At 38.4% G+C, this 25111-nt stretch overlaps 1 pseudogene; it reads left to right on the top strand.

Moving 5' to 3' along the window:
• Window positions 1-7893: 7893 nt before the first annotated feature.
• On the top strand, window positions 7894-10965 carry LOC110722229 (annotated as a pseudogene).
• The last annotated feature ends 14146 nt before the right edge of the window (window positions 10966-25111 follow it).

The following is a 25111-nucleotide window of genomic DNA, read 5'->3' as shown; positions in this document are numbered from 1 at the left end:
GACATTCAATTAACTATATGGACAATATAATCGCAAAATATAATCTTCTGTAAATTATTTTTTGAAAATAATACAATCTTCTACTATAAGATGTTGTGTGGCAATTAACATAATATCTACTTCAAGGATATAATTATGATAGACAAATGTTAATGACTAAAAAAAAGACATTACAATATATGATTAGTTGATCACTGATAACTGATAAGTATAGATTTTTTTTGTCAAAACTCATAGCCTTTCCTTTTTTTTTTTTTAATTCTTCTACCTGATGGTTTTATTTTTTATTTTTTTTTTTGGAATTTATTTCATTTTATTTAAATTATTTATATAATAAAATTTAATCTTTATATTTCTATATTCAGCTAATATAGATTTTCTTATATTGTTGAAACATTAGAATGTTAATTAATAAGCATGATATTCCATGTTTCATTATGTCAAATACTTCATTTTTGTCCATGATAAATTTAGACAATTTATATTATATTCTATCAATTAAATATAACATTAAATCAATAATAAATAATGATAATAACCATGCATGGCACGGGATCTAACCTAGTTTGCATATAAGAGCAAGATTAGTCCTATGTGTTAAGATTCTAGATGATATCATCAATTTCTAATTTTACAGTCATAAAACAAGACTTGATTATTTTAAGCATTTATGAAGTTTGGTCTTAATAAAATCTAAAATGGAGTCTTGAAAATTCAAGAATCAACTTCAGACTCAATTTAACATTCAATTAATTTTAATTTTAATTTTTAAAAAACTTTAATAACTTAATTTATACATAAAAAAATGAGTCTGAGCGATTGAAAAAGATAAATTTTAAGGAGTCTTAATATAGTTATAAATTAGAAAAATAATTAAATTCAATCTAAAAAGCCGATGTGGCAATGGATTAAAGTCTTAAGATGAGACTGCGCTAATCTTGCTCTAAGTTTTAACTATTGTGAATTATATTAGTGATCTTTATACTACGTATATGTTACTCCGTATTAGACTTGGCAATCCTGACCTAGACCCAATGAGGCAATGACCCAACCCGAATGTCCCGACCCATGATATGAAATTGACCCAAAACTGACCCGAAATCAACCCAACCCGAAGTGGAATTGACTCGACTTTGACCGGAAACCCAAAGTTGACCCGATCCGAAATTGACCCGACCTGAATTTAACTTGAATTAATAGACCCAAATAGACCCGAACTCAAATATCTTATACCTGAATAACCCAAACCATTTCAGCCAAATACTTGACCCGAGCAGACCCAAATAGAAAATAACTGCAATTAGGAATGACAACATATCGGATTCGGGTCGAATATGGCTAAATCCAAATCCGATCTGTTTAATATTCGGATCGTGGATCTGAATCTGGATCCGAATTCGAATCCGATTGACCCGATCATTATTTTGTATAAAAAAATAAATCTACTAATAAAGATTGACTCAAAGCATCGACTCAAAAAGACCTCATCCGATCTTAACCTGACCCAAAGCCGACCCAAAATGTTGACCCGAAATTGACCCAACCCGAATTGACCCAATCTGCACTTGACCCGACCCAAAGCCAACCCAAAATGCTGATCCGAAATAATCCGACCGAACCAAATCCAAATATATATTGACTGGAATTTAACCTGACCCATACCTAACCCGAATGACCCATTTGTCAGGTCTACTCTGTTGTACAATATAATCATAAATTGATCCTTGTGTGTGGACAAATTAACCACAAATTGCGGGGGATTGGTGGATTTGTCACTAACGCACTAGTCTTTGCACTTGTGATACGGGTTTAGGAGCTTACCACAATAGAATTGTTTGAAGGTGACAAAATGAAGTAGTACTTAGTGCTTTGTGATTTATGCTTTAATTTACAATTGTAGAAACTTTGAAAAAAGATCTTTATTGGTGTGAGGCTGCTTTCAAACTAAAGTTGAGGGGCTATAATTATGTCCTTGAACAACACGTGTGAAGTTTATATTGAATTGTACTTCGTGTTAACACTAACAATGCAAATTAAGAGATTTAATGCTGATACTGATATAATCATGTGTCTTTTCAATTTCAGTGTGGAGAGCCAAGTATAGAGACGAATCATACAGTAAGGGAAACTCATTTTGGCAAATCTATTACTCCCTCCGCCCCTTTTTATAGTTCATATTTGAAATTTTGACACTATTTATAATATGAGAGAATATTCTAAATTACTCTTAATGTATAAGACATAACATAGTCATGTTTAGTCTTATTTGATTCGTCTTGATAATAGATTATTATTCCGTAATTGTTAAATTTTTTTACTAACAAGTAACAAATTATATTTATGGTCAAAATGTTGCATTGGCAAACATGTATAGTCTAAATGAGAATTATAAAAAGAAGCAGAGAAAGTATCACTCCGTAATATATTGACATACTTCCATGTAAGAGGAGCATAGAAAATTGTGTTCACCTCTCATAATAGGTGTGCCTAAACCATTTTTCTAGATCAAGGGATTAAGACATGATACTTAAATTGCCTAGTGCTAGATTTTACATACTTGTATTGATTATACTCCGTAAATTAAGAGATGAATTATCAAGGAAGTACTATTTTATTTATATTTATATTTATATTTATTTATTTATTTGGAATAGCAAACAATGAAAATCATTATGAAAAATGTTAAAATTAAAGTAGATGTAATCATAAGGTTAATGTTAAAATGTTAATTTTGAAACATGAATTTAAGTGCTGATAAGGAGACTGTAGTTGTTGGTTAGCTTTCTAACTTTTAGATATGAGATTAGAAATAGACTCTTATCAAATTTGTTTCGATTATAAGGGAATAAGGGATATATTTTATGAGGGATTCTCCTAAAAAAACCCCTCTTGAATCTTGATATAATTAGATTGATGTGCGTTCTTAAGTTTCAAAATTGGCACCATCTTTGGAAAATGTTTGAAATGATTAGGAATAGTCAAATTTATGTAAAGATTACTCTGTAACTAGTGTTTACTTGAAATCTTAATATCAAGGCTACACATATAATCGTTGTATGTGGTTCCTACAAATTTATGTAAAGAAAACTATGTAACTAGTGTTTACTTGAAATCTTGAATAGGCAAGCAACTTATGAGTTTTTGTGCCAACTCCACTCAGGTGTCATGTAGTAGATGACCCATATTTCATACGGTCATACCCACTCCACTCCCCGGGTAATTGGGTTTAATTAGTGCCAATCCAGATGAAAATCAAACTTAACATGAAACTTTCAACACTTCCACAAATGTTTTTTTTTTTTTTTTTTTTTTTTTTTTTTTTTTTTTTTTGTCAACTTAGATCAATGTACCATTAGTCAATGTCATCTTGAATAAGTATCCTTATAACTAGATTAACTATGATATATGTCACTTATTTGTACAAAAAATAATTATGTATTCTGTGGGATAAATAAATAGTACTCGTATATGGAATACTTTCAAATTTGGTACAGAAAAATTGACATCATATACATGTTAATTCTTTTTGAAGGCCTATTCTGTTTAGCTTAATTTTAGTTTAGTTTAGTTCATTTCAATTTCAATCACTTCAGTTCAGTTACTAATTTCTTTCTCTCAGGGCCGTCCCAACCTTTTTGGAGGCCCTGTGCAAAAATAGAATATAAAATTTGGCTTATGAATTTTCACTACTCACGGTATATTTTTTAATGCAAGAAACAAAATCGTTGTTGTTCACAAATACGGAATATATAAAGTTTGTAATTATAAAAAATAAAATACTTTGTAAATAGAATTTAGTCATTTATTATATATGGCAGAAAAAGAAATGCATTAATGGTTTTGGAAATAGTAAACATTAAATAAGCATAGGCATTAAATACATTTTGTAGAAAAGAAAAAAAAATATACATTTTGTAAAATATATATATATATATATATATATATATATATATATATATATATATATATATATTGTTAAAAAAAAAAAAGACTTTGGTGAGAATTGAACCAAGGACCTCTTGCAAGTGAAGAAGGTAGAGCTCATGAAACCACTAAGCCATTATTAATGTACATAAATAATTTTACAACATATATTACTTATACATTTTTAATGATCTAAGGAGGTTGGGCCCTGTGCGGCAGCTCATGCTGCACACCCTAATGGCCGGTCATGCTTTCTCTCATAAACAATTCATTTCAGCTCAGTTAAGTTAAGTTAAGTTCCTAATTTCTTTATATCATAAACAATTCATTTTAGCTCAGTACAGTTAAGTTAAGTTCAGCTCTAATCAATTCAATTCAATTCAGCTCAATAAATCAAAACAGGCCTGAAGTGTTATTGTTTTTGTTTTATTATAAAAAATGAAAAATGATATGTGCAACCCTTAGGATACTAAGAATAAACATGTAAGAGTTTTCTTAATTGGGTATTAATGTAGAAATGCGTGATAAAATCACGGACAAATTTATGTAATTAATGTTGTATTTTAATTTATTTTTCATTTTTAACTCCTTACATATAGTCTTAAGGCCTACCTATAACAAATTCCATTTATTATTATGTGTAATTATTACTACTATATTTTTTTTTTGAGGGAATTATTACTACTATATTTTAAACATAAATGGCACATTAAAAATAACACACTACTTTTATCTTCAAATATATCCATTAAACTATACAAACCGTTTTAATTATAATTAATGTCAATACTAAGGATTACGTACAAATTAACAAGAACATTCAAACAAATAATCATTTAAAACATCTATGATTCACCTTGGAATTGGTGAAGAATTTAAGCAAAATCTAGCTTAGTGGGAGGCCTTAGCTTTTAAAAGTGGGAAATTAAGGAAGATTAATAAAGGTTGAATTCAATTATAACACTTATCCACAAACACTATTAGACTATTAGTGATTAATTTTATAAGATTGGGTAGATAATAAGTCCATACCTTTACACGCCCTACACTACTGTCGTTCTCCACTACAATTAAAGTTAGCTAAACAACCTTTGTATTCTTCTTTGTCAATTGAGATTCTTAAAATGGTGGACATACATGTAAATATGTAATACTTTCCATCTTTTTGTATTTGAATATATCCACTACTTTAAAGTGCTAGTTTATATACTTGGTGCCAAAAATGAACATGCTTACTTAGGATGTTAGGTGTATAATTTAACTACATAAATTGTGTGTGTATGGAACATGCATGTATGAGAATAGGGGTGTCAATTCGGATGATTGGATCGGATCTGATATGGTCAGGTCGGATTGGGTAAATTTTTAAAGTTAAGTTATATTAAATTGTTATGTCCACGCGAGTCCAAATCTGAATCGGATATTTTTCGGATCGGATCGAATGTGCTTTTGAGACCTCTATATGAGAATGTTCTAACAATTAATTAGTACTAATTAATTAACATATACTTCACATATAGATGAGGTGATCATTTTATTTGACAAAAGCATTCTTATTCCCTTTTGTTTTAAAATGCAAACATCACATACACTTTTCAATTTGTGACTGTATATTAATTTCTCTAAAATGCATCGATTTATATATTAAAAACACCAGGTTTATAATTTAAATATACGGACTAGCTAGTGGAAGTAATGCCTCGTACATTCATACCTAAGATTGGATAGTTTGCCATATATCAAGACACATGAATAGTATAAACTGAAAATGCTAATTTGAGGTCATGATTAGTTTTCATTTTTTCAAAAATAAAAATAATAAAAAACTAGTTTATATTTGTGTTGAAATTTTTTAAATTTAACAATATCTTTTTTTTTTCATAATAAAATAAAATGTCTGCATGTGATAAATTCATAAACTCATGATTCAAACTAGTTAAGCTCTTGGATTGGAAATTGTTTGTTATAAAGAGGGCAAATCGAGCTGTCAATTGACTAGTAAATTATGGAGTTACTCGAGCTCACAAATTTTCTAGTTTGTCATTACTCACTTTAGAGCTGGGAGTTATAATAGGTGATTAGGTTAGAGGTGTTATATCGTCACTTTTACTTGTTCCATATACAGTTTTTTTTTAGACACCGTTTTAGGAGATGATTAGATAAAATAAACAAATGACTTTAATAAGATATTATTAGCATTAGAAATATAGAGAAGTAGAGTTAGTTACTATTAGTTACTACTTAAATCATTTTGATTAGTTTGTATGTTTACATTATCTAAAATCTTCCTTAAAATGCGTGTTCCAAAGATATTAAACAAAACCCAAGTAATGTTGTTCTTGTACCTTTTGTATTCCACGCTGGATGATATGGATTGCTGTTTTGGCCTTTGGGGGAGAGACGTTATAGTTATAAGACACTGTCAAATTTGTGGCCACAATAATAATACAAGTAATGGAAGAAGAAGGTGCGTAAATAAGCCAAAGATATTGACAACCCCACTTGATTTTTTGTCATTCGAAGCCAAATTTAGAAACAGCTACAAGTGCTACTACTATCCGTGATTCACTGATTCTTTGTGTTGTGTAGGCCTTGTTGCTTGAAAATTTACTGTCCTTTTTGAACGTTACTAATATCGAGGGCATTTCTGTCTTTCTCCTGATTACGCTGGTCCAAGGGAACAATTCAAGTTATTTCCCGTTATTTGAGCCCATTCTTTAATGTTTGTAACGTGACGTCGTTTTTAACGAATGATTGAACGTTAACTCGCCATCCAATTAATCCTCCCCTATACTCCATTTAAAGTCGATATTGCTATATTCTTATTTTCTTTAGGACTAAAGTTCATTAAGATATTTGTTTGTTGTTATTCACTCTCTTGATTAGTATCTGTAAGGGGCATTTTCTATTGTATAACCGGTTGTACTATGTATATTGAATAACCAAGACTATTTTTCAGATCATCATAGTGTACTCAAGATTAGTAAATTAGCCAAAAAATAGTCGTACCATGAACTTTATCTTGCCTTAAGTTGTTTATCAATAATCAACATCAATTTTTTAGGTATTATATGCATGACTTGTTCGGATTGTACAATCAACATTATTGGAATCAGAAATTAAGACACTTTATTGAAGTCATTGCATAAAATTATACTTTGCACATTTTCATGTTAGTCTCACAAACTTTTCCCTTAGGTTTTGGGCCTTAGCATGTGGTGATTAGGGGTATTGAAGTGAGTAATGAGGGAGGAGTTCTTTCAGACATTAAAGAGGGTGGCTGGGAGGGAGAGATGACATGTCATTTTTTAGGAGGGAAATTAGAGTACCCTAGTCCACATAAGAATAGTTCACCTTGTTAGCCGGTTTCAAGTAACATGGGACTGTTAAAAAAGACCGGGGGGTAAAGGTGAGATTATTAAAAAGAATTGCAAAGGTGAGATTATTAATCGCAAACTCTAAAAAGGTAGGATTATTTCCAGCAATATTTTTGAAAATAAATCATAAATTAAAGCTAAGATTTCCCTTATTTATCTTTCAACTAATATGAGTTTAAAAAAAACTACAAATGTAGCTCATTGTTTTAGTGCTGTTTTATTTATTTATTTATTTATTTTTTTTTTTTTGAATTTTATCTATCACACACTTTATTAAAAAAAAAAGAAATTATTTATGATAAACTTACCTTATTTTTTAGTAAAAAAAAAAAATTACCTTATTTAAAAGTATAATTTTCTTCTCTCTCTTCTCTACTTTAGCCTCCATTGTCAATTTTGAAGGGGCTTCCATCATATTTCACCGGTGAAAGAAAGGGTTTATCTCTTTCGAAAGACAAGGTTTTTTCGATTTCCTTCGAAAGACAAGGTTTTTCAGACTCCTTCGAAAGACAAGGTTTTATTTGCGCAAAAAAAAAAAAAGTATAATTAAAAGGGGTAAAAAAACGCTTAACGAAGGAATTGAAATTGAAAGAGGTAAAAAAAAAAAAACATAGTAACACTTCTCTTCTTGAAAAAAAAAACACTACTCTTCGACAAAATCAAAGTCACGGAAATCGCCACACTCGCCGCACCTTCCAGCCACCGCCCCGCCGGCCGCCGCACCTTCCAGCATAGCCGCACTCCACTCCTACAGGCTATAGCCTTCTTGCTCTTCGACTCTTCTAGGTAAATTAATTGATTTTTAAGTTTTTAATTTCGTATTATACACTAATTATTGACTTGTTGGGTTGATTTGCTTAATTGAGTTGTTTATGTTATTTAATCTAGTCAATTAGTGTATATGTTTTTTGAAATTGTTGATTTGTTATTAAAATTTATCAAATTAGGGAGTTAGGGTTTTTGATTTCTATAGGAATTGATACTATTGAATTGCTGATTTTTTTTTTTTTTTTTTTTTTTTTTTTTTTTTTTTTTTTTGGAAATTGATATTCTAAATTGACAATGGACCAGTAAAATTGATGATTTCATATTTAATCTATGAAATTAGGGGGGTTAAGAACTTAGGGTTTTTGGTGTGTGTTTTTTTTTTGATTAGTTTGGATATTTGCATTTCTGATTCTTATTTTGAAATTGATATTAGAATTGGTCACTTGAAATTGATATTAGAATTGCATTGAATTTGTATATGTTAAGTGCTAAGGTTATTATCAAGTTAGTTGCTTTTGAAGTTGGTTCCAACATAGAATAATGAAGTATGTTTGCCTATTTGCGGCTCAAGAAATCCCTTAATTCAGTGTTTTTGCATCTACAAAGAAATCATAATCATACTTGTATTTGGTTTCTTGTCAATTGAAGTTATACAAAGAAGAAAAAACACAATTATGGAGATGGAGATGGAGAGCTATAAGAGGAGGAGGATGATGGAGGGAGAAATTGAAGAAGAGAGGTTTTTATTTTTGGGTTCAGAGTTCAATTTATTTTTTATCGATTTGAAATAAACGGAGGAGAAATACGGTGCTAAGTGTTCTGAAGTATCGTATGACCCACCACTAGCGGAGGTGGCGTGGAGTTCTAACATACACGCCACCTCCGATTCTCTGCCTTTAGGTATGGCTTCAACTAGATTCAATTTCAAGACGGCCTCTTCTCCTTCTTCTAAGGTTTTGCTTCCATGTTCAACGACTTCTGATTCAAATATACTTTTAATCGGTGGGGAACTACAGAATCCTTCGTCACCATATTGTTCTACACATGCCTCGAGAGAGGTGTATAAGTTAATTCCTGAAGTTAGTGGTCCTAATGGTGATATGAAGAATATCATAATTGAATTAGCTGATGCTGCTATTCCGAGGATGAAATGTGGTAAAGCGTGTCCTATTGTTGAAGAGATTGGAGGCAATCTATATGTCCTTCACTCTCGCTTTGTACACAGAGGTTTCACCGCACAATCTGAAATTCCATTTGAAGTTTTTGATTCAAAAATCGGTGAATGGAGAACCCTTCCAGTTCCTCCTTTCTTCGCTGCTGGTTCCGGCACTGTCATTTATGCACATGCTGTATTAGGTCATTGTTTTGCAATTGAAACCTCTAAAGAATATTTTTGTTTTGATACCATCAAAGAAGAATGGTATCGCTAAGACAACATGGGCTCTCATTTAAACAATATTCTACCTATGACTCTACCCTCGGGTTTGCCTTGTTTCGGACTCGACGAGCATGGTAGACAACTGTATGTTGGCATTAGTCTTCTAGTTGAGCCATGTGCGTACCTAGCGGTCCTCGATGGAACCATTTATGCAAGACAGTCTTTATATCATGTTATCTTCAAAGACATTCTTCCTTATCCTTATCCACCAATGCTGAGGAATGTGCTTATTCCTTTGAAGTCGATTCAAGAAAATGTGATTAGAATGTGTGCTTGTTCCATTGTGACTCACAATGACATTCCTTATTATGTACTTGTTGTATCGTTTTTCTCTGCCAAGATATCCTCGTCTTCTCAACAACTTATTTACAAGATGATTTCCGGAGAATTGCCTGACATCCATGATCATCCTGCATACTCCACCTTCCTGGATGTCTTTGTGGAAAGAAAGTTTTTCCTCAGAGTTCCCTACCTTGGCCGCTTTTTCAATGGGCCTGCTCTGCTACTTTGAGGTATCTTTGTTTTACTATTAATTATTTTAAATATTACTTCTATCTTTCCTTTTCATATTTTGATACCGAAGTTTTGATATTGATAAATGCTTTATTGTTTCTTCATCTTACACTTTGTTTGTGCATTATTAGTAATTTTGTTGCTAATAAAAGGCTTCTTCTTAAATTATTCAATAATAGTTAGAACTTGGATTAAGGGTTCTACTACCAGATTTCAATCGGCAAAGTGACTTTCAAATATGATTTGCATTAAAGGTTCTACTAAAAGAGCTTATTGATTTCATTGGCTCCTAGTTTTATAGTGATGCTAGATTGTTAGGAGGGATGGTGTTAGCTCTTCTCAGGTGTCCCAACCATTTGTATGCACAAGTCTCACTTGTTTGAAATTGGTTTTGAAAGATGTTTTTTTGAATTGATTATACTATGTATATCCTTTGAAAATGTAACTTCCCAACCATTCACACACACACAAGTCTCGCTTGTTTGAGAGTAGTGTTGAGCTATGTACTATGTTTTTTGCTTGAAAATTTGCTGCATATGGAATTATGAGGTTTTAAGGGAACCTTTTAAAAGATACACTCGTTAACAATGTGTTTGAAAATATGGCAATTCCCTCTTATGCTTAACTTTCTGTTCTTTTTTGTTTTTGCAGCTTGGGGTTTAGGATGGTTGTTTTATTTTGCACCTTGGCGTGGATGGCTGATTGTTCTGCTTGAAGTTCCTACTCTTTTCCTCTGCAGCGTTTTCTGGTTACTAATTATTAGGGATTGTAATAGAGACGGGAGAGTACTCTCTTTATATTATCATATTTTCTAAGCTATCGACTTCCAGTAATTCTTTTGTAATAGTTTTATCTAGCTAACTGATCCTGATCTAGCTTTTGTGCACTGATGCAGTTATGAAATTCTAACTTATTCTATTAGTATGATGTTTTCTGGTTACTTATTGTTTTGTTTTTACAATTGAAGATTTGGCCTCTACTCCAAGCTGACTTTATTTATTTATTTTTTTAATATATATATTTTATTTCAGTTTTTTATTTTTTAAAATCAAAATTGGAAAAAGTAGTTTGTACTCTGTTGTTGTTAGTAAACTAGATACTATGTAATTATGATTTCATTATAAATCATATCTCTTTTAACACAAAATTATAAAAACCGGAAAAGGTGTTTTGATACCAAACGACCCTTAGCAAATAAGTTTGGATCAAGTTTCATCCCAAGTTGTTTAAAAACATTTAAGATTAATGATAACCAATAAAGTATTGACTTACTTAATAAGGTTCCTACCTCATATTCTAAAGGTAAGAACCTTATTAAGTGCATGGAGCCATTGAGGTTAAGTCTAGATAGTCCGTGCCTTTCAAAATCACTGATGTTAAAGCACATGGAGCCATTGAGATTGATTGCTAGTGAAAATGACACGAAATTCAAGGTAAATGGAAAACGTTTAAAGCTATATACCGAGGGTGCTTTTATTGGCAAATTGGAGAGGATTTATCTCTCCGATCTACCAAATGATGCTTAAAATAGAGGTAAGAAATCAAGCTCACGACTTTAAATGAGCACTTATCGGGAGGTAACCCGATTTCCTAATTCTTTTTCCTTTATTTATTTTTAGTTTTCTTATAGTTTATTTTTGCTTTTCTTCACTAACATTATTAACATTGTTTTTTTTAAAAAAATTTAGTGAAGGCCTATTTCATTTATTAGGAAAAAAAAAAAAAACAGAAGCTAGCCCGCAGCCCCAACCCCGCGACCCTGTTCCGCGCCCCCCATTAGCCCTCCGCAGACACTGCCAGCCCGCAGGCCTAACCTGTGGCCGCGGGTTTTGGCGAGTAGCCCAGCCAAAAAAAAAGAAAATAAGCAAAAAGAAAAGAAAGAGAGAGAAATAGAAGAACGTAAGTTTCTCCTCCTCCTCTCCTCTCTCTCTCTCTCTTCTCTCCCTCGCCACCTCCACCACAACCGCACCACCACCGTCGACCCACCCCACCGGCGACCACTACCCACGGCACCTCCTCCCTCCTATCACCATAATCCTTCTCTTCCTTTTGAATTTCATAAACCCTAACATTTCAAATTGAATTAGGGCTTTTGAAATTGCAAGTTGTGTGACATCAATTGGGAATTTAGTTACGGTGATGTATTATAGGTTCCAAAAGGAGCTCTAGAAGATCAGATTAAACGAACTTACATGAAGCTTGCGCTGAAGTATCATCCTGATAAGAATCAAGGCAATTAAAAGGCAAACAAGAAATTTGCAGAAATTAACAATGGTAATTGTTTCGGGGTTTTCTGATGTCCTGCGGGAGAGTTACAATTCCGAGACTGGAACCGGACGCCTGTACCTGCAAAACAAACGGATGCTCTGGATGGTTGGAGATCCGCCTCCGACGGTCAAGTTAGTACTTGATTAAGGAGTAATTAATGCGGAAATTAAAGTGATTGGGTCTCTCTAGGTGAGAGTGTTTAATGTGTGTAATCTGCTTTTTAGCGTGTTCTCTCCCTTAATGAGGATTAAGGGAGGTATTTATAACCTCGGGAAACGTGTCAATCTAGGTTTAGGTTAACCTTGGGCTGATTGGGCTTCCCTCGGGAGTTGGGCCTAGGTGACCGGTTATCCCAGGTGTCATGGGAAGGACACGTGTCGTGTCGTAATTGGTCCATGGTGGACGGATCATTGCTTGACACGTGGCAGGCTCCTATTGGCCCATGTGACGGACACATGGCGGAACCTGATTGGTCCACTTGTCAGATGGTGATTGGTGGGGAAAAATCCCCTAATCATTTTCCCCTCACAGGTGGCACGTGACTGGTCACGTGTTACCTGTGACAGGTATCGCCCTGTAACAGGCGACGACCTGCTACAGGTGTCACTCGGCGAGAGGCCGAGAGATTCTCCCGCCAAAATTTTGAATTCTGGAAGTGACCCTTCGCCTTCTCACTTCGCCTATATAAAGGAGTGTTGACTTCGGTCATTTTCACACTTGAAAACTTTGTGAGAGAACATTCGGACCCCTGAACTTGCTCTGACATTTTGGACCCTTTCTGCCTACCGCCTGCTCTGACAAGCCGACTGCAAAGGATTTTCAGAACTTCATCAATCGTCACTCGTTCAGGTAACTGTCGGTTCTCTTACTCTTAATTTTCTCTTTATTTTATTCTTTTTTGAAATGGCACCACGGAAGCACACGACACGACCTAGGTTAGTGATCAGCCGGTCACCGGGGACGGCTGAATCTAGGACTAGGAGTGCCGCCTGCCCTTTTTTGGACCCATCTTTTCCCTTTATACAAAGTCCGACTGTATCTGTGTCTATGCAGAACATGATGGCCAGAACAAAAAAGACTGCCAGGATCTCAAACTCAGACGGCTCCTCCCACAGGGTGCCGATTAGTGAAACATCTGACCAGGCGCCAGATGTGGAAGTGAAACAAAGCGGCTTGAAAGCCGGCAGTTCTGAGGGAGGAGTCAAAGTGACCCCTTCCCATTTTACAGTTGACAATTCTACATTCTCTCCTGCTCCTTTTAAAGGAGAGGAGGCGGGCCCCTCCGGGAGAGGGGAAGAGTCGTCCTCTTCGGACTCGTCAGAGGACGATTCCGAGTCTAGCTCTTCTGGCCATGCTTCCCTGGACAAAGAAGAGAAAAACAGTCGCCTACAAGAGGCGAGGCTTTCTCACGCAGTTGAGAAGGGGGACGATTGGGCTGAGCCATCCGCCTCTCACCGAGAGCAAAATACCCCCTACTACTGCACGGTACCTCGGGGCCGGATCACGGCCATGCAAGAGAAAGTGGAGAGCTTTATCGCAAACCACACAATGGGCCCCGACTTTTTTAGTGTTTGTGCCGGATCCAGAAGACACAGTCGTCTGACCGGCTGGTACCAGTTATGATAGCGCCTGCTTTGGCTACTACGAGGCGGCCATCAAGGTTGGGCTGCGCTTCCCACTACATCCGGCTGTTCAGCGGATCTTGGATGGGTATGAGTTGGGGTTATGGCAGTTAGCCCCGAACTCCTGGGTCAACGTACTCGGCTATGTGGCCGGGTGCGAACTGCACGGGGTGGAGCCGAGCTTCGAGGCTTTCGCCCACATGAACTACCTCAGCCGAACCCCTAAGGCAGGCGGTACCGGCTGGTATCAATTGACGAGCCACAGGGGCTACCTCATGACGAGAGGTAAAGCAAACAAATGGAAGGACTGGCGGAGCACCTTCCTCATCATTGAGAGTTCAGACACAGAGCTGAACAAGCGCTTCAACAGGTGGAACAGGAATCCGCCCCTTCTTGCAGGCGGTCGCAGCATGCCGCCTGTTTCCCCCAAGGCTAAGAAAGAGATCCTAGATAAAGGACTCTTCAAAGTAGAGTCGAAGGTGAACTCTACTTCAGGGGTACGAGAGCAAGTACCCCTGCACTGCGTCCCGAGCTTCAAATGGCTCTACGACGAGTACTTTTTGGCCGCCTGTGGCCTCAGCAGTCGGTGCTCAAGAGGTAGCCGGCCTGTCGAATACTCTGTTGTTCCATGCATTTCTTGTTATGACTTTTATTAACTTTGCTATTTGTTTTTGCAGCGGACGCCATGAGCAAAATTACCGCCTCCAAGACTGCGGCGGCCATGTTGCGGGCCTCCATCATGCAACAGTCTTCAACCGACTCCCCCAACAAGGGGGCACCCTTAGTGGGCTTCGAACCTTTCACCATCTTTTTGGAGTTGTGTTTATGCATATACTGACTCTTTTCTTCTTTTTTAGACGGGCGCTCCAAGAGCTTCTTCTTCCCAACAGCCGGACCCCAAGGCCCGGAGGACGACTGTTGCGAGCTCTCCTGGTTCTGACAATCGACTACTCTTCTTATGCTCTAGCAGTAGCCGAGCGTCTGTGTATGTTTTCCTCGACCCGTCCGCCTGAATATGACGAACAGGTTTCCTATTTCCTGGAGTAGGAAAACGGTATTTTGTGAAATCAAGGGCAGGTGGCTCCCATTTCCTAGATTTAGGATGAGGGGTCGCCTCTCGCCCTTGAACTGGTTTCCTCTTCAGTGAAGTGGAGGATTTCTTAGCGACTACTCCTTGTCCAGAGCAGTGAAGTGGAGGATTTCTTAGCCGACTACTCCTTGTCCAGAGCAGGCGGCTTCTTGTTGATCAACTCTTGAATTTCTCCCTTGAAGTCCCTCATGAAGGTCATGAGTTCGTTCCTTGTGATGGGAGCAGACCCATCAGTCGGCTGTTGCCGAACAGGCGGTGCGCCTGCTGGCTCGCTTCCTGTATGAAGATGTTCCCGTTCCCTCCTTTCGGTATGACGGGTACGTCGGGCCCTTAGGGTCCCGTCTGAAGCTGTGTGTGCTTCAACTTCAAATTCATTCTCAGTATCGTGGTCCGACTGAACTAGAGGGTCGTCCAGGGGACGTATCTCTTCAGGAGTCGGTACAGACGTGGATGCCATCTCAGAAGTACTCTCCCCACAGACGGCGCCAAATGTTTCGGGGTTTTCTGATGTCCTGCGGGAGAGTTACAATTCCGAGACTGGAACCGGACGCCTGTACCTGCAAAACAAACGGATGCTCCGGATGGTTGGAGATCCGCCTCCGACGGTCAAGTTAGTACTTGATTAAGGAGTAATTAATGCGGAAATTAAAGTGATTGGGTCTCTCTAGGTGAGAGTGTTTAATGTGTGTAATCTGCTTTTTAGCGTGTTCTCTCCCTTAATGAGGATTAAGGGAGGTATTTATAACCTCGGGAAACGTGTCAATCTAGGTTTAGGTTAACCTTGGGCTGATTGGGCTTCCCTCGGGAGTTGGGCCTAGGTGACCGGTTATCCCAGGTGTCATGGGAAGGACACGTGTCGTGTCGTAATTGGTCCATGGTGGACGGATCATTGCTTGACACGTGGCAGGCTCCTATTGGCCCATGTGACGGACACATGGCGGAACCTGATTGGTCCACTTGTCAGATGGTGATTGGTGGGGAAAAATCCCCTAATCAGTAATCACATTTGATTTTTTGATCGGATTGTTTCCAACTAGTTTGAGCTTAAAATGTGATCATATTGGGAATTTTGGAAGTATCTTTGGACTATGATAAGAGGTTTGATATATTATTGATGCACAATTCTGATTGTAGAGATATAAATTTCAAAATTTTCATCTCTTACTATTCTACAATTGTGTTTATTATTGAGTTTTCACCTTCTTATTATTTACTTTGCAAGTTGGTGTTGATTTTTTATATATTCTTTGTGTGGATTGATTGTGAATCTTGTGGGTGACACATATTTGGCTTTGGATTATTCATGCTCATTGGTTTGTGATTCTTTATTGATTAAACTTCTCATCACTCACACCATGAGGACAAGCACACGAACCTCTTCGACACCCAAGCCACTCTATGACCCCAATGCATACTCTCGAAAAATCACAAAAAAGCCACCCACCAAGCCCACAAAACGACCTACACAATCAAATCCAAACTCTAAAACCTCCACACCTAAAGCACCATCTATAGTACGACCTCCACCTCCATCACCATCAACTCCACTTTCTTGGTTAACCGAGTCCCAAAAACAATGTGCTAAGAAGCTTAAGGAACGAATCATGGGACACACCCTTTACTTTTCTCTCCCAGATGCTAAAAACCTTGGGTTTGATTGGTTGTTTGATAGCATTGCAAGAACACATGGGTGGGGTAAGGTCCTTTCTATTGATAATGATATATGTCCATCACTTGTCATTGAGTTTCTTGCCTCACTTGATGTTCACTCAAGTAAGGGAGTTGTGGTATTTTCTTTGGATGGAAATGCCCGGATAATGTTGTGGGACGATGTGAATGCGGCTTTTGGATGGCCCATTGGAAGTGTCATGGGCCCAAAAGAGTTTATGAAGTTCAAGGGCAATCCAAGCTACTCTCTTTTCGCCTCTAGTACTTTTTGGGAACAAATAACAGGTCGAACAGATTGGGAGTCCGGTGTTAGCAAATCTAGATCTATTGGTTGTCCAGCTCTTCGCATGTTACATCGATTCATCCTTCAGTTATTTCGACCCAAAAGTGAGGCTGGTCAGGTAACTACATTGGATCTTAAACTTCTATGGTGGCTCACTAGATCTCATGGAAACGTGAGCCTTTTTAATCTCGCCAAATTTCTCATTGAAGCATTTTTATGGGAGCGGGACATGAAGAGGGGCGATATATCCATGGGTGGATTTGTTTCTGTATTTTGTGTGGCATTAGATGTGGATTTGAAAAAACGAGAAACTTTTGCTTCTACTAACTACATCGATCAAGCTGCAAGGATAGATTTGGTTGGCTATTTCACCGCTCTAAGGATCAGTTTGTTTGGTTTGTTAAGGGTTGTCGAAGTTCTGATGCAAAGTTGGTGTACGACATTTTCCCGAATGATGCGCCCCATGATGCAAGTAGTCTAAGTTGGAAACCACGTGAGATCACTGAGCGAATAGAGGTACACGGTGAAGTGCAACGTACTTTCCCTTGTTCACACTGTCAATCGGCGACCGCTAGATCATCTAGCCCGGTGTGTTGTGCGACAGCGGAAGCAAAGGTCGAAAACAAACAAGAAAACAATAAAGAAATTCAATGCAAACAATAAGAACAACACCAAGAATTTACGTGGTTCACTATCGATGTGATAGCTACGTCCACGGGCACCGAGATCGAATGATTTCACTATAAACTGCAAAGATTACAAAGATGATTCTTGTATTTCTCAAGAACGGCTCTCACTCTCTCTCTCTTAACCCTAATACTGATATTAGGGAGGTTTTATATTAATCCCTAATTAAAAGATACTTGGGCAAAAAGATAATAAAATAAGATAACCTAAAACCGCAAAATCCGCGTTCCGTATTTTTCCTTCTCCGCCCGGTCAGACCGGGCAAGGTCTGCCCGATCGGGCGCGAGAAGAAGACTCCATACGAATGCTTCAACGTATCCAACCCCCACCGCCCGGTCAGACCGGGCAAGGTCTGCCCGATCGGGCGAAGGCTCGCCCGGTCGGGCGAAGGCTCGCCCGGTCGGGCGCGAGAGCAGCTTCTTCAACGAATTTGCCAGGCACCTCTTCTTCTTCCGCCCGGTCAGACCGGGCAATGTCCGCCCGATCGGGCGGACAAAGCTACGAAGTACGAGTCACCTAATATACTTATCAACAATCTCCACCTTGACGAGAACTCGTAGTCAGCAAACGACCCCATCAAGACATAGTGAAAAAACATCTCAAGCCAAACCCGATGCAGGACTCATGCATAAGCCATACATCCCGATAAGTCTTCAACCAAGACCCATCACATACTCGTCTCCAAGTATAACAACTCATAATGCTCCACCTGCATCACAAGCCCCGGGCAAGCTCCACCTTAATGCCAACACACCTACACCAGGAGCTCCCCAACTTCGCCCCTCAGGGCCTACTACATCACGTAGTAATCAATATTTAGCAAGTCTAAGCAATGTTTAAACTTGCTAAACGGAACAGGCTTAGTGAAGAAATCAGCCGGGTTGTCAGCAGTCCCAATCTTCTTCACCTTAATCCTCTTGTCAGTACGTAAGAAATGATACCTGACATCAATGTGCTTCGTCCGATCATGGTGTACTTGATCTTTAGCTAAGCAAATCGCACTTAGACTATCACAATACACTGTAGCAAAATCCTGTGCAATACCCAGTTCACCTACTAGGCCTTTGAGCCAAATAGACTCCTTAGCTGCAGAAGTTAGAGCCATATACTCAGCTTCAGTAGTTGACAACGTAACTGATGACTGCAATGTAGACTTCCAACTAACCACAGAACCACCCAAAGTGAACACATAACCAGTCACAGACCTCCTGGTATCCACATCAGCTGCATAATCAGAATCACTGTACCCAGTGACCAAGCATTCCTTACCATTCCCGTACACAAGACCAATATCAGCTGTCCCTCTCAGGTAGCGAAAAATCCTTTTCACCCCTTGCCAGTGTTCCCTCCCAGGTCGAGCCATAAACCTGCTTACAACACTAACAGCATGCGCAATATCCGGCCTAGTACAGACCATAGCATACATCAAACAACCAACCGCATTTGCATATGGAACTCTAGACATATAAGACAACTCCTCCTCTGATTGAGGTGACATAGACAAAGACAACTTACAACTAACAGTAGTTGGCGTACTTATAGGCTTCGATTTTTCCATCCCAAAACGAGACAAAATCTTTTCAATGTAGCTTTTCTGAGTCAAGAAAAGCTTACCTCTAGCCCGATCCCTGTAGATCTCCATACCCAAAATCTTCCTAGCTGCACCCAAGTCTTTCATGTCAAACTCCGAGTTAAGCATCTCCTTTAATCTAGCAATATCAGATTTATTCTTTGTGGCAACCAACATGTCATCAACATATAACAAAAGATAAATCATGGAACCATTATCCAGCTTACTATGATACACACAGCAATCATATGAATTCCTGTCAAAACCTTGTGAAACCATAAAAGAATCAAACCTTTTGTACCACTGTCGGGGGGATTGCTTAAGTCCATACAATGACTTTAGCAATCTGCAGGCATAGTGTTCCTTTCCAGGAACTTCGAATCCTTCGGGCTGCTTCATCAGAATCTCCTCCTCCAAATCGCCATGAAGGAAAGCCGTTTTAACATCCAACTGCTCCAGCTCAAGATCAAAATGTGCTACAATTGACAATAACACACGGATAGAAGTATGTCGAACCACAGGTGAGAATATCTCAACAAAATCAACCCCTTCTACCTGACTGAACCCCTTAGCAACTAGCCTAGCCTTAAAACGTATTTGCTCAGTTTCCGACAACCCTTCTTTCTTCTTGTAAATCCATTTACAACCCACAAGCTTCCTCCCTTCCGGTACCTTTACCAGTTCCCACACTCTGTTCTTGTAAAGAGACTGCATCTCTTCACCCATTGCGGCAAGCCATTGCGCAGACTCACTACAACTAATTGCTTGTTTATATGTGGCAGGTTCAAATGACTCTACATCATCAGCTACACTCAATGCATAACCTGTCATCGCATCAACACAGCAATTTCTTCCCTCCATCTCTTCAATCAATCTAACAGGCTTCTTGATAACTCGTTTAGGCATCTCAAGAATGGTGTCAGGTTGACTAGATGACCCCTGATTAGATTGCTCCACCTCATCCCCAGAGTTAGAATGAGTAGGAGTAATCTCAGGTTCAGGAGTACCCGGCACTGGAACATCAGCATCATCATCAATATATTGTACCCGAGGTAAATCAGCAATGGTAGACTGATGTACCTCAAGTACCCCATCTGTCTGTAATAAATTGTCTCCTTCCCTTCTCAAATCTGAAATCTCTGCATTTTTAATTGAATACATGGTGTTTTCATCGAAAGTAACATCCCTACTAAGAATGACCCGACCCTCCGAAGGTGAAAAAATTCTAAACCCCTTCACACCATCCCCGTACCCAACAAAACACCCCTTCTTGGCTCGTGGATCCAGCTTACCCTCAATAACATGATAATAAGCAACACAACCAAAAATCTTCAAATTCGAAAAATTAGGCAACTTACCACTCCAGATCTCAAACGGAATCTTGGAATCAATTCCAGAATGAGGACCCCTATTAATGACATAACAAGCTGTTAACACAGCTTCACTCCAGTACCTCCTCCCAAGCCCTGCATTAGAGAGCATGCATCGAACTCTCTCTAGCAGTGTCTGATTAACCCGTTCTGCTACACCGTTCTGCTGTGGTGTCTTCCTGACAGTATGATGCCGACCTATACCCTCATCTGCACAGAACTGATTAAACTCGTCTTTGCAAAACTCTAGCCCATTGTCCGTTCGTAGCTTCTTGATCTTCCTTCCTTGTCGATTTTCCACCAAAGCTTTCCATTGCTTGAAAACTTTGAAGGCCTCATCCTTTGACTTAAGCAACCTAAGCCATGTGTATCGGGACTTGTCATCAACAAATGACACAAAATAGTGGTAACCTCCCATACCTTCAACTCTAGATGGACCCCAGCAATCTGAATGGATGTAATCGAGCACTGCATCAGTAATGTGAGCACCCTTGCTGAACTTTGACCTGTGTTTCTTACCAAACACACAATGCTCACAAAATTCAAGGTTGGCAACCTTGACCCCGGATAGAAGACCCCTCTTGGACAATAGCTGCATCCCCTTCTCCCCCATATGACCAAGCCTCATGTGCCAAATCTTAGTCATCTCCTGGTGAGATACAGATGCGCAAACCGCAGAACTAGGCAGTGTAACACCCTAAAAAACATAGAGGGTGTTCCTTTTGATACCCTTAAGTACCAACTCAGAACCTCTGAAAATACACAACTCCCCATCTGAAAACACACCATTGTACCCCAAGTCATCCAGGGTACCCAATGAAATCAGATTCTTTCCTAAAGCAGGAACATGCCGTACATTAGTCAAAGTTAACCTCCGCCCATCAACAGTCCTCAACCTCATGGAACCAATACCTGTGACCTTACATGGAGCATTGTTACCGACTATAACCATGCCCCCATTGCGAGGTTCATATGTATCAAACCAATCTCGACGTGGACACATATGGAACGAACACCCTGAATCTAGAACCCAGTTATCAGATAAATCATCAGACCTAGCAGAACTGACTAATGCTAAATCTTCCTCTGAATTATAGCTCTCATTCGGTTTCTCTTCAACTACAGCAGCCTGGGACTTGTTTTTCCTCACCGGACAATTATTCCTAAAGTGACCCGGTTCTTTACAGTAATAACATGTTTTAGTAGTAGTTTTACTAGATCCATCCTTGCCGTTTCCAGCACCCGACCCAGCATTGTTCCCCTTGTTAAACCCCTTATTCTTTTTAGACTTTCCGGACTTAACAAACAACCCACTACCATTATCCCCATTATCACTCGTAGCTTTCATTCTGAGTTCCCTAGTATGAAGTGCTGCCTTCACTTCTTCTAAGGTTATAGAATCCTTACCAACAACAAAAGACTCTACAAAATTCTCAAAGCTAGACGGTAGAGATACAAGTAAAATCAACGCAGCATCCTCATCATCAATTTTAACATCTAAATTACGTAAATCAAGCAAAATAGAGTTAAGTTTTTCTAGATGTTCCCGTAAGGAAGTACCTGACTGCATCCGGAGGCTAAACAACCGCTGTTTCAGTAATAATTTGTTGGTCAACGACTTAGTCATATACAATGACTCCAGCTTCAGCCACAATCCAGCCGCCGTTTCCTGATCAGCCACCTCCGTGATGATTTGATCATCAAGACTAAGTAATATGGTAGAGTGTGCCTTCTCTTCCATAACTTCTAACTGCGAGTCAGTCGGTCCGTCTCCTGACTCCGAAGTAGTACTCTTTGGAGCCAACGGACGCCATATCTGCTGTTGTTTTAACAGAGCCTTCATCTTAATTTGCCATAGCCCGAAACTATTTTTCCCGGTAAACTTCTCAATTCTTATTGTTGAATCTCCTGCCATTGTTATCTTCAAGAAACTCTCCAAGGATTGAACCTGAGCTCTTGATACCAGTTGTTGTGCGACAGCGGAAGCAAAGGTCGAAAACAAACAAGAAAACAATAAAGAAATTCAATGCAAACAATAAGAACAACACCAAGAATTTACGTGGTTCACTATCGATGTGATAGCTACGTCCACGGGCACCGAGATCGAATGATTTCACTATAAACTGCAAAGATTACAAAGATGATTCTTGTATTTCTCAAGAACGGCTCTCACTCTCTCTCTCTTAACCCTAATACTGATATTAGGGAGGTTTTATATTAATCCCTAATTAAAAGATACTTGGGCAAAAAGATAATAAAATAAGATAACCTAAAACCGCAAAATCCGCGTTCCGTATTTTTCCTTCTCCGCCCGGTCAGACCGGGCAAGGTCTGCCCGATCGGGCGCGAGAAGAAGACTCCATACGAATGCTTCAACGTATCCAACCCCCACCGCCCGGTCAGACCGGGCAAGGTCTGCCCGATCGGGCGAAGGCTCGCCCGGTCGGGCGAAGGCTCGCCCGGTCGGGCGCGAGAGCAGCTTCTTCAACGAATTTGCCAGGCACCTCTTCTTCTTCCGCCCGGTCAGACCGGGCAATGTCCGCCCGATCGGGCGGACAAAGCTACGAAGTACGAGTCACCTAATATACTTATCAACACGGTGGTTGAAGATACCTCTCCTTCTCGCCCTCCGCCGTCTTCTAGTAACCCAACCTCTAGTACTACGATAGCTCCACTAACTCTTGATGAGCAACTGAAATTTTTTATGGATTCTTGTCTTTCTTTTCAAAATTCAGTTCTCACACGACTCACCACCATTGAAGGACAAGTACAAGATCTTTATGCTGATATTCGTGATTTGCGTTGCCATGTTGGAGCTCCCAGGGCCACAGTTTCTGCAACTGCTGTTGTCACTGCTACCATACCTAATGGTAGTAGCGAGTCACTTTGAGTGAGTCATACCTTTCCTTTCTCCTTTGTATGCTTGTACATAGTGAGGACACTGTGCTTCATTCTAGCTTGGGGGAGGGATACTTATGTTTAATTGCTTTCATAGTGTAGTTTTAATTGCTTTCTTAGGACTGTTGTACGGTTTGTACCATTCATTAGGAGTGGGAGTTTACGTGCAACGAAAAAAATGTATTGCTTTCTTAGTTTGGTCTAGTCTAATTTTTGCATTCTTGTGCCTCTTACATATATTTTACTTCGAACAGTGTGCGGATTAGATTAGACTCTCTTGAGCCTCTTCTCATCATAGTTATGATTTTGAAATTCGGTCGGTGTGCTTTATACGTTGATGACTGCGTAGCAATGTAGCCTGCGATTAATTGGTTTGTGGCAAGATGTTTTGATATTTTAGAGTCTAGCTAGTCGAGATTTTGTAGACTTCAAGCCATGTGAGTTTTTGAAACCTGATTGATTTACTGTTACATTTATAACAGTCTATATCTTTGTATGTGTGATAGTTCATGGTGCAACTTTGATTTTTTTTTTGCCTTGAGTCTCGTAGTAACTTGGTTGTGATGAGTGCATGATTGAAATGATAAAGGTTCTACTAAGAGAGCTTGTTGGTTTCATTAGCTCCTAGTTTTATAGTGATGCTAGATTGTTAGGAGGGATGGTGTTAGCTCTTCTCAGGTGTCCCAACCATTCGTATGCACAAGTCTCACTTGTTTGAAATTGGTTTTGAGAGTGTTATCATGGATGCTTTTGGAATTGATTATATTATGTATATCCTTTAAAAATGTAACTTCCCAACCATTCACACGCACAAGTCTCGCTTGTTTGAGAGTAGTTTTGACAGTGTTATAATGTACTATGTTTTTTGCTTGAAAAGTTGCTGCATTTGGAATTATGAGGTTTTAAGGGAGTCTTTTAAAAAATGCACTCGTTAAATTTGGCAATTCCCTCTTATGCTGAACTTTATGTTCTTTAACATTTTCTTCAATTCTGGCAGATTCTTGCAGCTTTGGGGTTTAGGATGGTTGTTTTATTTTGCACCTTGGCGTGGCTGGCTGATTGTTCTGCTTTCTTTTCCGCTGCAGCGTTTTTTGGTTACTAATTATTACGGACTGTGATGGAGACTTGAGAGTACTCCCCTCTTTATATTATCATCTTTTATAAGCTATTGACTTCCAGTAACTCTTGTAATAGCTTTTAACTAGCTAACTTATTCTGATCTAGCTTTTGTGCACTGATGCAGTTCTGAAATTCTAACTTTTTCTATTAGTATGATGTTTTGAAGGATTAGGTACTTTTTTGGCTTTTTAAAAGTGAATTCATGTTTCTAAAACTTGTTGCTGAATGCAGAATTTAGTTTCTTAATCTATATAATCTCTTTAGTACTTCTTACGAAGTATTTGATTATAAAAGAAATATACGAAGTATTGCTCAGGGTTACTGTATGTTTTTTTTTGGTGCAAACAGGGTTACTGTATGTGCTAGGGGGATTTTCTACGTTTGCTTGCTTTGGCCTCTACTTCAAGCTGACTTGTTATTTTGTTGATTTGAGTCATAGTTACTTAATTTTTTTAATTTCAGTTTTTTGTTTTTTAAAATCAAAACTAGAAAAAGTGGTTTTACTTTGTTGTTGTT

The sequence above is a fragment of the Chenopodium quinoa genome, unplaced genomic scaffold, assembly GCF_001683475.1.
Source record: "Chenopodium quinoa cultivar QQ74 unplaced genomic scaffold, ASM168347v1, whole genome shotgun sequence".
NCBI classification, from domain to species: Eukaryota; Viridiplantae; Streptophyta; class Magnoliopsida; order Caryophyllales; family Amaranthaceae; genus Chenopodium; species Chenopodium quinoa.
Note: the sequence above shows the minus strand (reverse complement) of the source record. Positions and strands in the feature narration are given on the sequence as shown.